At 38.1% G+C, this 13,285-nt stretch overlaps 1 non-coding gene across 1 annotated transcript; it reads right to left on the minus strand.

Moving 5' to 3' along the window:
* Positions 1-336: 336 nt before the first annotated feature.
* Positions 337-408, minus strand: TRNAW-CCA (transfer RNA tryptophan (anticodon CCA)). The gene has a single exon. It is a non-coding gene; the product is annotated as a tRNA-Trp (tRNA).
* Positions 409-13,285: the final 12,877 nt, after the last annotated feature.

The following is a 13,285-nucleotide window of genomic DNA, read 5'->3' on the forward strand; positions in this document are numbered from 1 at the left end:
TCCCAACTGGCTCAGTGGTAAAGAATTTGTCTGCCAGTGCAGGAACTTCAAGAGACATGGTTCTATTCCTGGGTTGGGAAGATCTCCTAGAGGAGGAAATGGCAACCCATTCCAGTATTCTTGGTTGTGAATTTCCATGGACAGAGGAGCCTGGTGGGCTATTGTCCACGGGGTCCCAATAAGTTGGCCACCACTGAGCATAAGTTAAGGTGAAGTCTCTCAGTTGTGTCCAACTCTTTGTGATCCCGTGGACTGTAACCTACTAGGCTTCTCCGTCCATGGGATTCTCCAGGCAAGAATACTGGAGTGGGTTGCCGTTTCCTTCTCCAGGGGATCTTCCCGACCCAGGGATCGAACCTGGGTCTCCCGCATTGGAGGCAGACGCTTTAACCTCTGAGCCACCAGGGAAGCCCACTGAGCATGCAAGCCATGATATAATCTCTGAAAATCTTTTGGTGCTCTATGAGTATATATTAAGAAAATAAGATGTATCTGTAGTGTTACATTATATGTTAATATATTATTGTTTTTTTTATAAGCTAAAGTGAATGAGATGATTTTGGGAAATGAGAGATACTATTTGAGTGGCCCATATAATGAAACCAGCAAGGCATTTGGGGAGGGGTTAACTGAACCAGCAATTAAGTGGGTGAAATGTTCACAAATTGTGGAAATCAAAGAAACATAAAGTTACTTGTTAAACATGACTCTTCATAATGAAGAAATTGGAGCAGGACACAAAGCCTAACAAAGCACAGTAGAAGTTTGGCAGGGAATGCCATCAAACTCTTAAATTATAGGTAAGTGTGTTCTGCTATAGTAGACCCACACTCTTCCCAGGTGGCATTAGTGGTAAAGAACCCGCCTGCCAATGCAGGAGGTTTAAGAGACATGGGTTTGATCCCTGGGCTGGGAAGATCCCCTGGAGGAGGGCATGGCAACCCACTCCAGTATTCTCACTTGGAGAATCCCACGGACAGAGGAGCCTGGCAGGCTACAGTCCATCAGATCTCACAGAGTTGGACATGACTCAAGCAACTTAGCACGTATTCTACTTAGAGAATATCCAATCATGCACAACTGCTTTCTAGCATCTCTGGCACTACAACAGATTTTGGTGTTTTTCACATAATGAAGGTTTAGATGGGGCAACTTTTCTCAAGTGTGTTCCTTGCAGCACTAGTTTTTCGAATGTGCCTTAAGGAAATGGTAGAATATTTAAGTAAATGTAGGAAAACTTTCACACTCTATTACTGTCACATTGCACATTTACGTACTTAATAGTATTAGAGTTAATAGTCTTAACGGTCTTGCAGGGGCTAAATTAGTTGTTCAGCTTTGTTCATTCCACATTACCTATGCATCTTAAATTTCAGAAACTAGTGTCCTACAGAAAACATTTTTGGAATTTCTGGGCTGGAGGAATGTTGCTGGTGTACTACTATTACTAGCATGCTGTTGACCTTGATATGGATATCTGAGTTTTAAAACAATCAAATATAATATCAGAAAAGCATTTCAAAGTATTTTAGTTGAATTTATATTTCTATTGCTCAGTTATTTGAGATTTCTTGTGTGTCTGAAATCGCAGTGCTATTTCACTCCTTCATTAATGTATCAGTAAAGACTCAGTTAATAAGGAACCAGACAAATAGTATTAAACTATTCTCAAATGTGAAACATGATTTATAAATGTTAGGGTTTGTGTATGTGTGTGTGTGTGTGTGTATGAATCTAGTGAAAAATATAGGTATGCATGCATGTGTGTATCTAATTATTTGTTTTAACCAAACTTCATATTTCTGAAATGAGGTAGACATAACCCCAGAGGTACAACGTAAAAAATCATCATTGTTGCTGTTTGCATGATATAACATACTATTAGAAAATAATTGTATTTAAACTTCAGCTCATGTTATATATTTCTTATGTGAAAAAGAATCTGAGCTAGAAAAACAGAAAATTCCCTAGAGAATTTATTGTTGGTACCTAGAGACCAAATAGTATAAGTTTTCCAGATGCTCAAGAGATAATGGTGTAACCTGACCAGCTTATACAATGGTTACCTTGGTGGAAGTGTGCGGAAATACCTTTCAGCACTGGAGTTTGTAATCTAATCTCATTTATAATTAATATACATGATTCAGCTTAAAGAATAATGCCAATATTATTAGTGAAAATTGTGATATTTTAAAATGTCCCAAGATGTCATTACCAATATAAACTTATTCTTGTTGCCTAGTTCATGAGACCCAAGTTCTTTTAGCCAAAATTATTTAATATATTTGAACTGAGAAACAAATATATTTATTTCATAACTGCTATTTTTCAGATGAATCTAGTATTAATCAATGATTGTAACAAATATAACTGACCCATTACCTAATAATAAACAGTTAAAAATAATTGAATTAACAAATTAGCAGTGAGACAAGCTCCTAGAAACATAATGTTCTTAATTGTCACCAAAAAAAATTCCAAATTTTATAAAAATCTGCAACAGGTGCGTGTGAAATTACTTCACATTTTCATTTTTTTCACAGGTTCTATATTTTCTATGATTTTAAGGCTTATTCTAAAATTAATTGTAATGGCCCTATTGATATAAATTATGCTATTACTTTTACCAATCTAATAGAATGTTTTGTTTTAGTTTTCTTGTTCATTCATTCCATCAAGTATTCAAACATGGTAGCCAAGGTGCTAGACACTCTGGATGTATCTACAGCAGGACAGACATGGTACATATCTTAAATAAGCTTAAAAACTGGTGAGAAAGACAATGCCAAGTAAACAGACGAAGTAATTGCATTTAGTAAATGAAAGGAGTACAGTGAGGTATGACATGTTATCTTGCATCAAGGACAAAGGTTGAATTATGGAGCATGTTATTATAATTATATTTGCATTTTGGTGGTGTGTTTTTCTGAATTTCTGAGGAGGATTTTCTGACTGAATTTCAGTGGGATGTGACCTTTGAAGAGCGTTGACAGATTTGTGCCGACTCTACCAGGCCCTCCTGTATCTTTCATGGTAAGGTCAAAGATGCAGGTCTTGGTTATAAAATAAAGGACTATTGATAGCTTGTTAAGTTTGCTTGTAATTGTTAGTTTCCATTCCATTTCGAAGTTTGTTAGTATCCATTCAAGTATATATTGGGCTTCCCTGATAGCTCAGTTGGTAAAGGATCCACCTGCAATGCCGGAGACCCTGGTTCGATTCCTGGATTGGGAAGATCTGCTGGAGAAGGGAAAGGCTACTCACTTGAGTATTCTGGCCTGGAGAATTCTATGGACTGTATAGTCCATGGGGTTGCAAAGAGTCAGACACAACTGAACGACTTTCACTTCACTTCACTTTTCATTCAAGTATCAGAAATACCTGGACACAAGGAGTTTATAATAGTACTCAGAACTAGATAAAGTGTTTTTATAAGGCTAATCATCTTGTTTTTCCTTTATTCCCATTTATGTTTCTGTAAACAATTTAGTGAATATGATTTCCAGAAGTTGAAATTCTGAGTCAAGAAAAGCAGTTCTGACTAAACTAAAGTTAAAAACTGATGAGCTACTTTTATTTTGTGGGTCCATTATCTTAGTAGTTTATATGGGTGTATATTTGTGTCTTAGAAATTAGTATATTTCATATAAGGTAACTAAAACTAGACAGAGAAAGAGAAAGAGGAGAAAGGAACTCAGAATTAGGTTAGGAAAAAGATGATATTATTTGCAATATATGTTTCCTAGAAAAAGTTAGTGATCCTTAAATGTGTCCGATAGGAAACTGCTTCAGAAAGATGAATGAAATTGGGTAATACTTATGACAAATCCCAACATAGTCACCAGATAAACCAGACAGCCCCAGGGATTTAGAGAAATAATCTACCTGAAAATTTCCATTTTCTAGAGACTGCCTTATTGATAAGACTCATGAAACACAACTTCTGTCTACAAACTGTTTCTATTTATTTTAAATTTTCCTATTAGAGACTATATTAAAATTTAATATTTGAAACTATTTATTATACCTCTAAGAACAAATGCAATCCTAATATATTCCTGAGAGTTACCAAACAAAAAAGCAAGACAAACCAGTAAAAGATGAATGTGTATAAGAATAGAAAAAAAAGAATGTCTTTGGCCCAATGCCAATAAACATCAAACTAGATCCTGAAGAACAGTCAGAGCTATTCAGACTTGCTGGGAGTAACCAGGGGAAGGGGATTTATTTCTCAATTTTGTCATCTTCCCTTGGCTCTTCCCCTTCACTTGTAGCCTTTCTCATAGCAGGTCAAATAAAAGGTGCTGCAGAGGGCTTCCCAGGTAACAGAGTAGTCAAGAAGTCACTTGCCAATGCAGGAAAAATAGGAGACGCAGGACTGATTCCTGGGTCCGGAAGTTCCCCTGAAATAGGAAATGGCAACCCCCTCCAGTGTTCTTGCCAGAGAATCCCATGGACAGAAGAGCCTGGTGGGCTACGGTCTGTGGGGTTGCAGAGTCAGACACAGCTGAGCACACATGCACACAAATACTGCAGAGATTCTGCAAAGCACATCAGTGTTTGCACTATGCACAAAGACATTTAAGTCTTTATTATCCATTGTGCCAAGAGCAAATTTTTAAAAGAAAATAATTTACCAAAGTTTCTCTACCTGGTTCCCAGAGTTAAGCCCACCCAGGCTGACGAGTAAAGCAAGACTTAGTGCCATCTCAACTCTCATGGTCAGTCAGACAAGCAGGTAAGTCACTTGAGATTTCAAGCTTAATCCTTTGAAAATTGATCCCACCTCAGGGGCATACCGAATCATATTCTCCATCTAAATGTTTCTGCTGTAAACCACACTTGCTCAACAGGTTTTGCAGGGGAGAAAAATGCTTTTGTTTTTGAACAATATGAATTCATTATAAAGAAAATGCTTTAGTCTTATTTTCAGAAATTAAATAATGCATTTTAAGTTCATTATTATATAATGATTACTATAATGTGTTTATATACTTATAAAGAAAAACATGCATATTTCTGAAACACCAAAGTAAATATCTTAGCCAAAATTAATTTCAGCCATGGAGTTGAAGAGCAATGAAATAGCAGAGACCAAGTGTTTTTAAAGAAAGTAAATGCTACATGAATAGCTGCTTGTGCAAACCTCAATTAATAATAACAATATAATGCTTATCTCCTTAACATTATTTTAGACTAACATTACAACATGTTACAGAGGAAAAATGCTTGACTTGTGAGATATGTGACCCCGATTTTAATCTGTGCTCTGCCATCAATTAGCTGTTTTATTTTATATAATTCCCTTAACCTCTCTTGGTTAAATTCAATTATCCTTAAAATTGGAGAATCTGACTGTATTATCTTCTAAGTCCCTGGAAGCTCTAAAATCTCTATGATGCTAAAAGGCCAATATAATATAATTTCCACTTCTATCAGTTTAGATGCATCTATCTGGCCCAGTTTTGATCAGGGTTTGTATGAACTAATGACGTGCGTTTAGTGTCCAAGGATAAACTTCTTCAAAGTTATGTTACACTTGTTAGGGTGTCTTAAAATATGGTTTAAAATATATGTACCAAATAATTAGCATTTTGATTCAAATAATTAAGCCAAATCATATATATTAAAAACCATCTTCTAGTTCTGTATGATTATAAGGACTGCTAAATAATCCTCTGTGTGTATGTGTGTGTGCTTTTTAAAGGCACTTGATAATTTAAGGCTATTAATTTATCTAGAATGCCAAAGAAAGAAGAAAAATTGTCAAAGGAGTTAGCATAAGGAAGGACAGGAGGGAGGAAGGAAAAAAGAATGGAAGGAAGGACAGAAGCGGTAGTAAGGGCAAGAAGGTCTTCTACTAGTTGTACAGTAAGGTTTATTTTGTTAGCAAGAGGAGACACTATGAGGATACTCATTGATCAGCCATATGTGTTAGTAGCAAATTAGAACCATTTGTTTTCCTTGAGTTGGAGTTGCAATTCTCAAGAGGGGTATGGATACACTGATGGGTCATGATTAGCTGGAAGTGAATTTCAAGTAATTTGATATTTGTCAAAGGAGCAAACTTTGCAAATGATTTTCTTTAGAGTAAATCAGAACACATTTAGGTTAAGCCTATAATAATAACCCCTTTGCTTCTATTCTGACATCCTATCTAGAGGAGAGAGAAAGGGTAGAGTAATAGAGGGCTATAAATTGTTTATAACTCTGACAGTGAGTGCCTCTCTAGCTGAGAGAGTCAAGGAAACTTTTTGGATGAAAGTTACACAAACTGAATTTGACTTAGCCTAAAAATAGAGGTAAAATATTGGAAAGGACAGAGTTAGAGGTTTGCCTCAGGTTTAATGAAGCAGGCAGTCAGATGCTGAGCTTTCTTTCTCATTTTCACCTAGGCCCATCTTGGTTTCACTTCTTTGTTAAAGATCATATATTCCACCAAGTTGGATGTGTGAGAGCAAATCTTGCAATCAGCCTCATCCTAGCTTAGATTCCAAAGGGAAAGCAGAGTTTTGTGTCTAAGCATACATACAAGCATACATACTGAGCATGAATACATCCTGAGCACTTAATAGACAGATGTACAAATCAGGTAGAGAGGGATACATACATCTCTGGGGAAAAAAATCTGTTTCACTCAGTTGGGTAATTTACCAATACTTCTGCCATATAGACACCATGTCTTTAAGGAAAGGCCCTGTATCCAGAAGATCGCATTACAGCGATACACAGCCTCCCCACTAAAAAAATAAACAGGGGGAGAACAAGATGGTAGAGGAATAGGTGGATGTAGAGTACATCTCTCTTCACGGATACATCAGGAATGCATCTTCAGACACAGAAGTGCATGTTTGCAGCTGAGAGCAAACAAGAGTACCTGACTAGAGGAAAAGAATATACAGAGGCATGCAAAACTTGGTAGGATGAAGCAACTAGGGGGAAAACAGGAAAGTTAGGTGAACCTGCCCTCAGCAGGTGGGGGAACTGAAGCAGGGGTCTGATGCCCACAACACAGCAATCATCTGAGTCAGAGGAGAAACATTTAAGGCTGAGAGTGAAACAGCTAGTCTGTGACAGCCTACATAGAATGAGAATCAGACAGTTCTTACCACAGCCATATATACCCTGGACAGGGATGCAGGTCCTCTGGAAGGTGAAGCGGCTGCAAGCTGGAGTTTAGGGATTGTGGCACAATCCCACAGTGAAGGCTGCTGTTGACTGTGGAGAGACGGATCAAGGGGATGTGAGGGAGAAGACTGTGGTGCAAAATGCCTGTGGAGGAAAGCCAGGCACCCATGGAAGCAAGGCAATACCAGTGAGTCACACATAGCGGCTGGAGCCATCACCATAGGCTCTCTCTCCGCACAGGCCAGCATGGGCAGCTGAAAAATAGAGAGGCTGACCCATCAAATGCCTGACGAACTGAACTGCAGAGCTGTACCCCACCCAAGGTGTTCCTTTAAGTGACTGTCACATAGATCTAGAGTAGGACCCCAGCCAGGGGGGCCCCTCTATGTGCCTGATGTACTTAACAACAGAGAAGGACCCCAGGCAAGGGAGCCCTTTAAGTGCCTGAAGAGACAGAACTGTGGAGAAAGACTGGCCAAAGAGGCCTTCTGATTGCCAGTTAGAAGAGGCTGGAAAAAAGATTCTAATAGGCTATAACTCCTGTGGTGAAGGCAGTCCATGCTTGGTGCCACCAGGGTCTTCACAAGCCAAGCTGGTGTGGCATCATCACACTCAACTCTCACTGGGGCAGAGCTGCTGCTGCTGCTAAGTCGCTTCAGTCATGTCCAACTCTGTGAGACTCCACAGACGGCAGCCCACCAGGCTCCCCCATCCCTGGGATTCTCCAGGCAAGAACACTGGAGTGGGTTGCCATTTCCTTCTCCAGTGCATGAAAATGAAAAGTGAAAGTGAAGTCTCTCAGTCATGTCCAACTCTTTGCGACCCCATGGACTGCAGCCTACCAGGCTCCTTAGTCCATGGGATTTTCCAGGCAAGAGTATTGGAGTGGGGGCAGAGCTACCAGAGGCCAAACAAATCTTGTGTCTATGCGTTCAGGGTCACTCAGTAGTGTCCAACTCTTTGCGACCCTGTAGACTGTGGCCTTTCAGGCTTCGCTGTCAGGGAGGGGGGTTCTCCAGGCAAGAATACTGGAACATATTGGCCAATACTGGTTGCCATACCCTTCTAGAGCACTATACTTCCTGCTGCCCTAGCTGCCAACTCCCGTGCATACCTGGTGCTGCCAAAATCCCTGCGTACAACCCAAGCAGCTGCACCACCTCTGCACCTGGCCCTCACATGAGCAACCCAAGTCCTCCAGGGCAGCCTTGGGAGCAAACTCCAGTGGACAACCCACATGCAGAGGTGGACATAAAACCATAGTTGAAACCCAGGGGCAGTGTGGCTAAGGAAGAAGACCTAAAACCTTCCCACCATCTGTACAAGCTGCAGATTAAATTCCACATGATTACCAAGTCAGATTCTGTGTCTCTGGAATATATCAAAGGTCACTGAGAGCTCCCACAAAAGAAACTACACTAGTTTTGATAGCTGTGGACATTGGAGGAAAGAACACACAGGAGTAGGACCAGATTAGAATCTGAGCTGCCCCCGCAGAAGGTCCAGAGATCAGCATAGTGTTGGAGGGCATCCTAGGAAGGTGAGGTGGACTGTGACTCCCAGCGAGGGAAAGTACTCTTAGAGCAGTCATTCAAGAAAAACATTTATTATTCTTATGTTCTGACTTTTTCTATAGATTCTTTGGATTTTTTTTCTTTTTTCTTTTCTTATTTTTCCGTCTCTGTTGTAGTTGTCTATTTTATTGGCACTCAGTTCAGTTCAGTCTCTCAGTCAACTCCGACTCTTTGCGACCCCATGAACTGCAGCACGCCAGGCCTCCCTGTCCATCACCAACTCCTCAAACTCATGCCCATCGAGTCAGTGATGCCCTCTAGACATCTCATCCTCTGTCATGCCCTTTTCCTCCTGCCCCCAATCCCTCCCAGCATCAGAATCTTTTCCAATGAGTCAACTCTTCGCATGAGGTGGCCAAAGTATTGGAGTTTCAGCTGTAGCATCAGTCTTTCCAAAAAAATCCCAGGGCTGATCTCCTTTAGGATGGACTGGTTGGATCTCCTTGCAGTCCAAGGGACTCTCAAGAGTCTTCTCCAACACTACAGTTCAAAACCATCAATTCTTCAGCGCTCAGCTTTCTTCACAGTCCAACTCTCACATTCAGACATGACCCCTGGAAAAACCATAGCCTTGACTAAACGGAACTTTGTTGGCAAAGTAATGTCTCTGCTTTTGAATATGCTATCTAGGTTGGTCATAATGTTCCTTTCAAGGAGTAAGCGTCTTTTAATTTCATGGCTGCAATCACCATCTGCAGTGATTTTGGAGCCCCCCAAAAATAAAGTCTGACACTGTTTCCCCATCTATCTAATTAAGCCTTTGAGCCTGGTGTTTTTTGGGTTTTTTCTTTTTCCCCTCAGTTGCATTTTTTATTGTTGTTATAAACCTCTGCCTCTACATTGGGATTTTGCAGTTCTGTGGAGTTTTCCTTTTTCCTCTCTCTCTCTCTTTTTCTAATTATATTTTTTAAACCTATTATTATTTTTCTACATTTATTCCTTTGTTTGCATTTCCTACTGTTCTTTTCCTCTTGCAGTTAATCTTTAACATATAAATCTTTTTCACCTACCTCTGTTTAACTTTGCATATATATTCTTTCTTTCTTTTCTTTCTTTCCTTTCTTTCAACATTTTGTTAGTTTTATTTTCATTGCTTTATTCCCCACTTGGCACCTTGTTTTAGTTTTATTTTCCAGTTTTTATTTTAGTTAGTTTTGTTCTGGTAGATATAATTTTTGGTTTCCTTTGTTCACTGAGTCAATCTATTGTACTTTATTTTTGTTGGACTGTTTTGACTTTTCTCATGGGTGTATATGTATATATTCCATTATATTAATTATTATTTGTCTGATTTTGTAATTGCCATTTGTCTGGTGTTCATCTTTGGATTCTAATTTTTTAATATTTGTTTTAATCTCACTTAATGCCATAATAAACCACTTGTGGAATCTTTGTTCCTGATCAGAGATCAAGCCCTGAGCCTTTGGAGTGGGAGCACTGACTCCAAGACCCTAGACTTCCAGAGAACTAACCCTAGGGAGAATTAAATAGTGAGAACTCACACAAAGGAAAACACCTGATACAAGACCCAGCATCACCCAACCACTAGTAGCACCCTGTGCAGGATGCTTCATCTAAACACAAACAAAGCAAAAATATGAACCCAATCATCAGCAGACAGGATTACCACCTCACTCAGCCTTGCCCATCAGAGGAAAAACAAACAACAAACAAAAACTGAGCACAAATCTCACCCTACACAAACCACTGGACCAACCTTAGGAGGGCAGAAACCAAAAGGAAAAAAAAAAATCAACCTTGAAGTCTGGCAAAAGGAAATCTCAAACAATAAGTTAAAAAAAAAAATGAAAAGGCAGAGAAATACTACACAAGTGAAGGAACAAACTAGAAACACCATAATCCAAATAAATGAAGACAAAATAGGCAAACTACCTGAAAAGGAATTCAGAATAATGGTAGTAAATATGATCAAAAGCCTTGAAAACAAAATGGAGAAAATGCAAGAATCAATTAACAAAGACCTAGAAGAATTAAAGAATAAACATATAGAGACAACACAATTATTGAAATTAAAAATACTCTAGAGGGAATCAATAGCAGAATATCTGAAGCAGAGGAACACATCAATGAGCTGGAAGATAAAATGGTGGAAATAACTTCTGAAGAGCAGAATAAAGTAAAAAGAATGAAAAGAACTGAGGATAGTCTCAGATACTTCTGGGACAATATCAAATGCACCAGCATTTGAATTATAGGGATCCCAGATGAAGAAAAGAAAATGAAAGGGTATGAGAAACTTTTTAAGAGATTATAGTTGAAAATTCCCCCAACATGGAAAAGGAAATAGTCAATCAAGTCCACAAAACACAAAGAGTCCCATGCAGGATAAACCCAAAGAGAAACACACCAAGACACATACTATCAAACTAACAAAGTCTAAACACAAAGAAAGAATATTAAAAGCAGCAAGGGAGAAGCAAAAAGTAACATACAAGGGAAACCCCATATGCTTGACAGCTATCTTTCAGCAGAAACTCTGCAGGCCAGAAGGGAATGGCAGCATATATTTAAAGTACTGAAAGGGAAAAATCTACAACCAAGATTTCTGTACCCAGCAAGGATCTCATTCAAAATTAATGGAGAGATAACAATCTTTTCAAAAAGGCAAAGTTAAGATAATTCAGTACCACCAAACCAGCTTTACAACAACTGTTAAAGAGACTTATATAGTCAAGAAATAGAAGAAAAAAAGAACTACAAAATCAAACCCAAACAATGGCAAAAGAAACAAATATATCAATAATTACTTGAAATGTAAATGGATTAAATGCTCCAACCAAAAGACACAGACTGGCTGAATGGATACAAAAACAAGATCCATATATATGCTGTCTAAGAGAAACCCACTTCAGACCTTGAGACACAAAGACTGAAAGTGAGAGGATGGAAAATATATTCCATAAAAATGGGAAGAAAAAGAAAGCTGGAGTAACAATCCTCATATCAGACAAAATAGACCTTAAAAATTATAAAGATAAGGAAGAACACTACATAATGATCAAGGGATCAATCCAAGAGGAAGACATAATAACTGTAAATATCAATGCACCCAACATAGGGACACCTCAATACATAAGACAAACCCTCACAGACATAAAAGGAGAAATTGACAATAACACAATAATAGTAGGCTTTAACACCCCACTCACACTAATGGACAGATCATCAAAACAGAAAATTAATAAGGAAACACCAGTCTTAAATGATACATTAGATAAGATGAATCTCATTGATATCTTCAGGACTTTCCATCCAAATGCAGAACAATACACCTTCTCAAGTGCACATGGAACATTCTCCAGGATAGACCACATCTTGGGTCACAAACCAAACCTCAATAAATTAACAAAAATTTGAAATCATATTAAGCATCTTCTCCAACCACAACACTTTGAGACTGGATATCAATTACAAGAAGAAAAAAAAAATTGTAAGAAACACAAACACATGGAGATTAAACAACACATTTCTAAAAAACAAACAGGTTACTGAAGTAATTAAAAAGGAAATAAAAATTTTTCTAAAAAAAATAACAATGAAAACATGACAATTCAAAACCTATGGGATACAGCAAAAGCAGTTCTAATAGGGAAGTTTATAGCAATACAATCCTACCTCAAGAAACAAGAAAAACATCAAATAGACAATGTAACTTTACACCTAAAACAACTGGAAAAAGAACAAAAACCCCAAAATTAGTAGAAGGAAAGAAATCATAATGATCTGAGCAGAAGTAAATGATAAAGAAATGGATGAAACAACAGTAAAGATTAATAAAACTAAAGGCTGGTTCTTTGAGAAAAAACAAAATTGACAAGCCTTTAGCCAGATTCATCAAGGAAAAAAGAAGAGAATCAAATCAACAAAATTAGAAATGAAAAAGGAGAGGTTACAACAGACAATGCAGAAATACAAAGGATTATAAGAGACTATGATGAACAACTATATGGCAATAAAACGGATAACCTGGAAGTAATAGACAGAATCTTAGAAAAGTTCAATCTTCCAAGACTGAACTAGGAAGAAATAGAAATTCTGAACACCCAATTACAAGCACTGAAATTGAAGCTGTGATAAAAAATCTCCCCCCAAACAAAAGCCCAGTACCAGATGGCTTCACAGGAGAATTCTATCAAACATTTAGAGAAGAGCTAATGCCTCTCCTTCTAAAACTATCAAAATATTGCAGAGGAAGGAACATTTCCAAACTCATTCTACAAGGCCACCATCACCCTGATACCAAAACCAGACAAAGACAACAGAAAAAAAGAAACTACAGGCCAATATAACTGATGAACATATATGCAAAAATCCTCAACAAAACCTTAGCCAACAGAATTCAACAACACATCAAAAAGCTCATACACCGTGATCAAGTTGGGTTTATTCCAGGCACGCAAGTATTCATTATGTGGAAATCAATGTGATACACCATATTAACAAATGGAAAGATAAAAACCATATGATATTCTCAATGAATGCATAAAAAGCCTTTGGCAAAATTCAGCACCCATTTATGATTATAACTCTTCAAAAAATGGGCATAGAAGGAACCTACCTCA

This window comes from Capricornis sumatraensis, chromosome 5 (assembly GCF_032405125.1).
Source record: "Capricornis sumatraensis isolate serow.1 chromosome 5, serow.2, whole genome shotgun sequence".
Taxonomy (NCBI): Eukaryota; Metazoa; Chordata; class Mammalia; order Artiodactyla; family Bovidae; genus Capricornis; species Capricornis sumatraensis.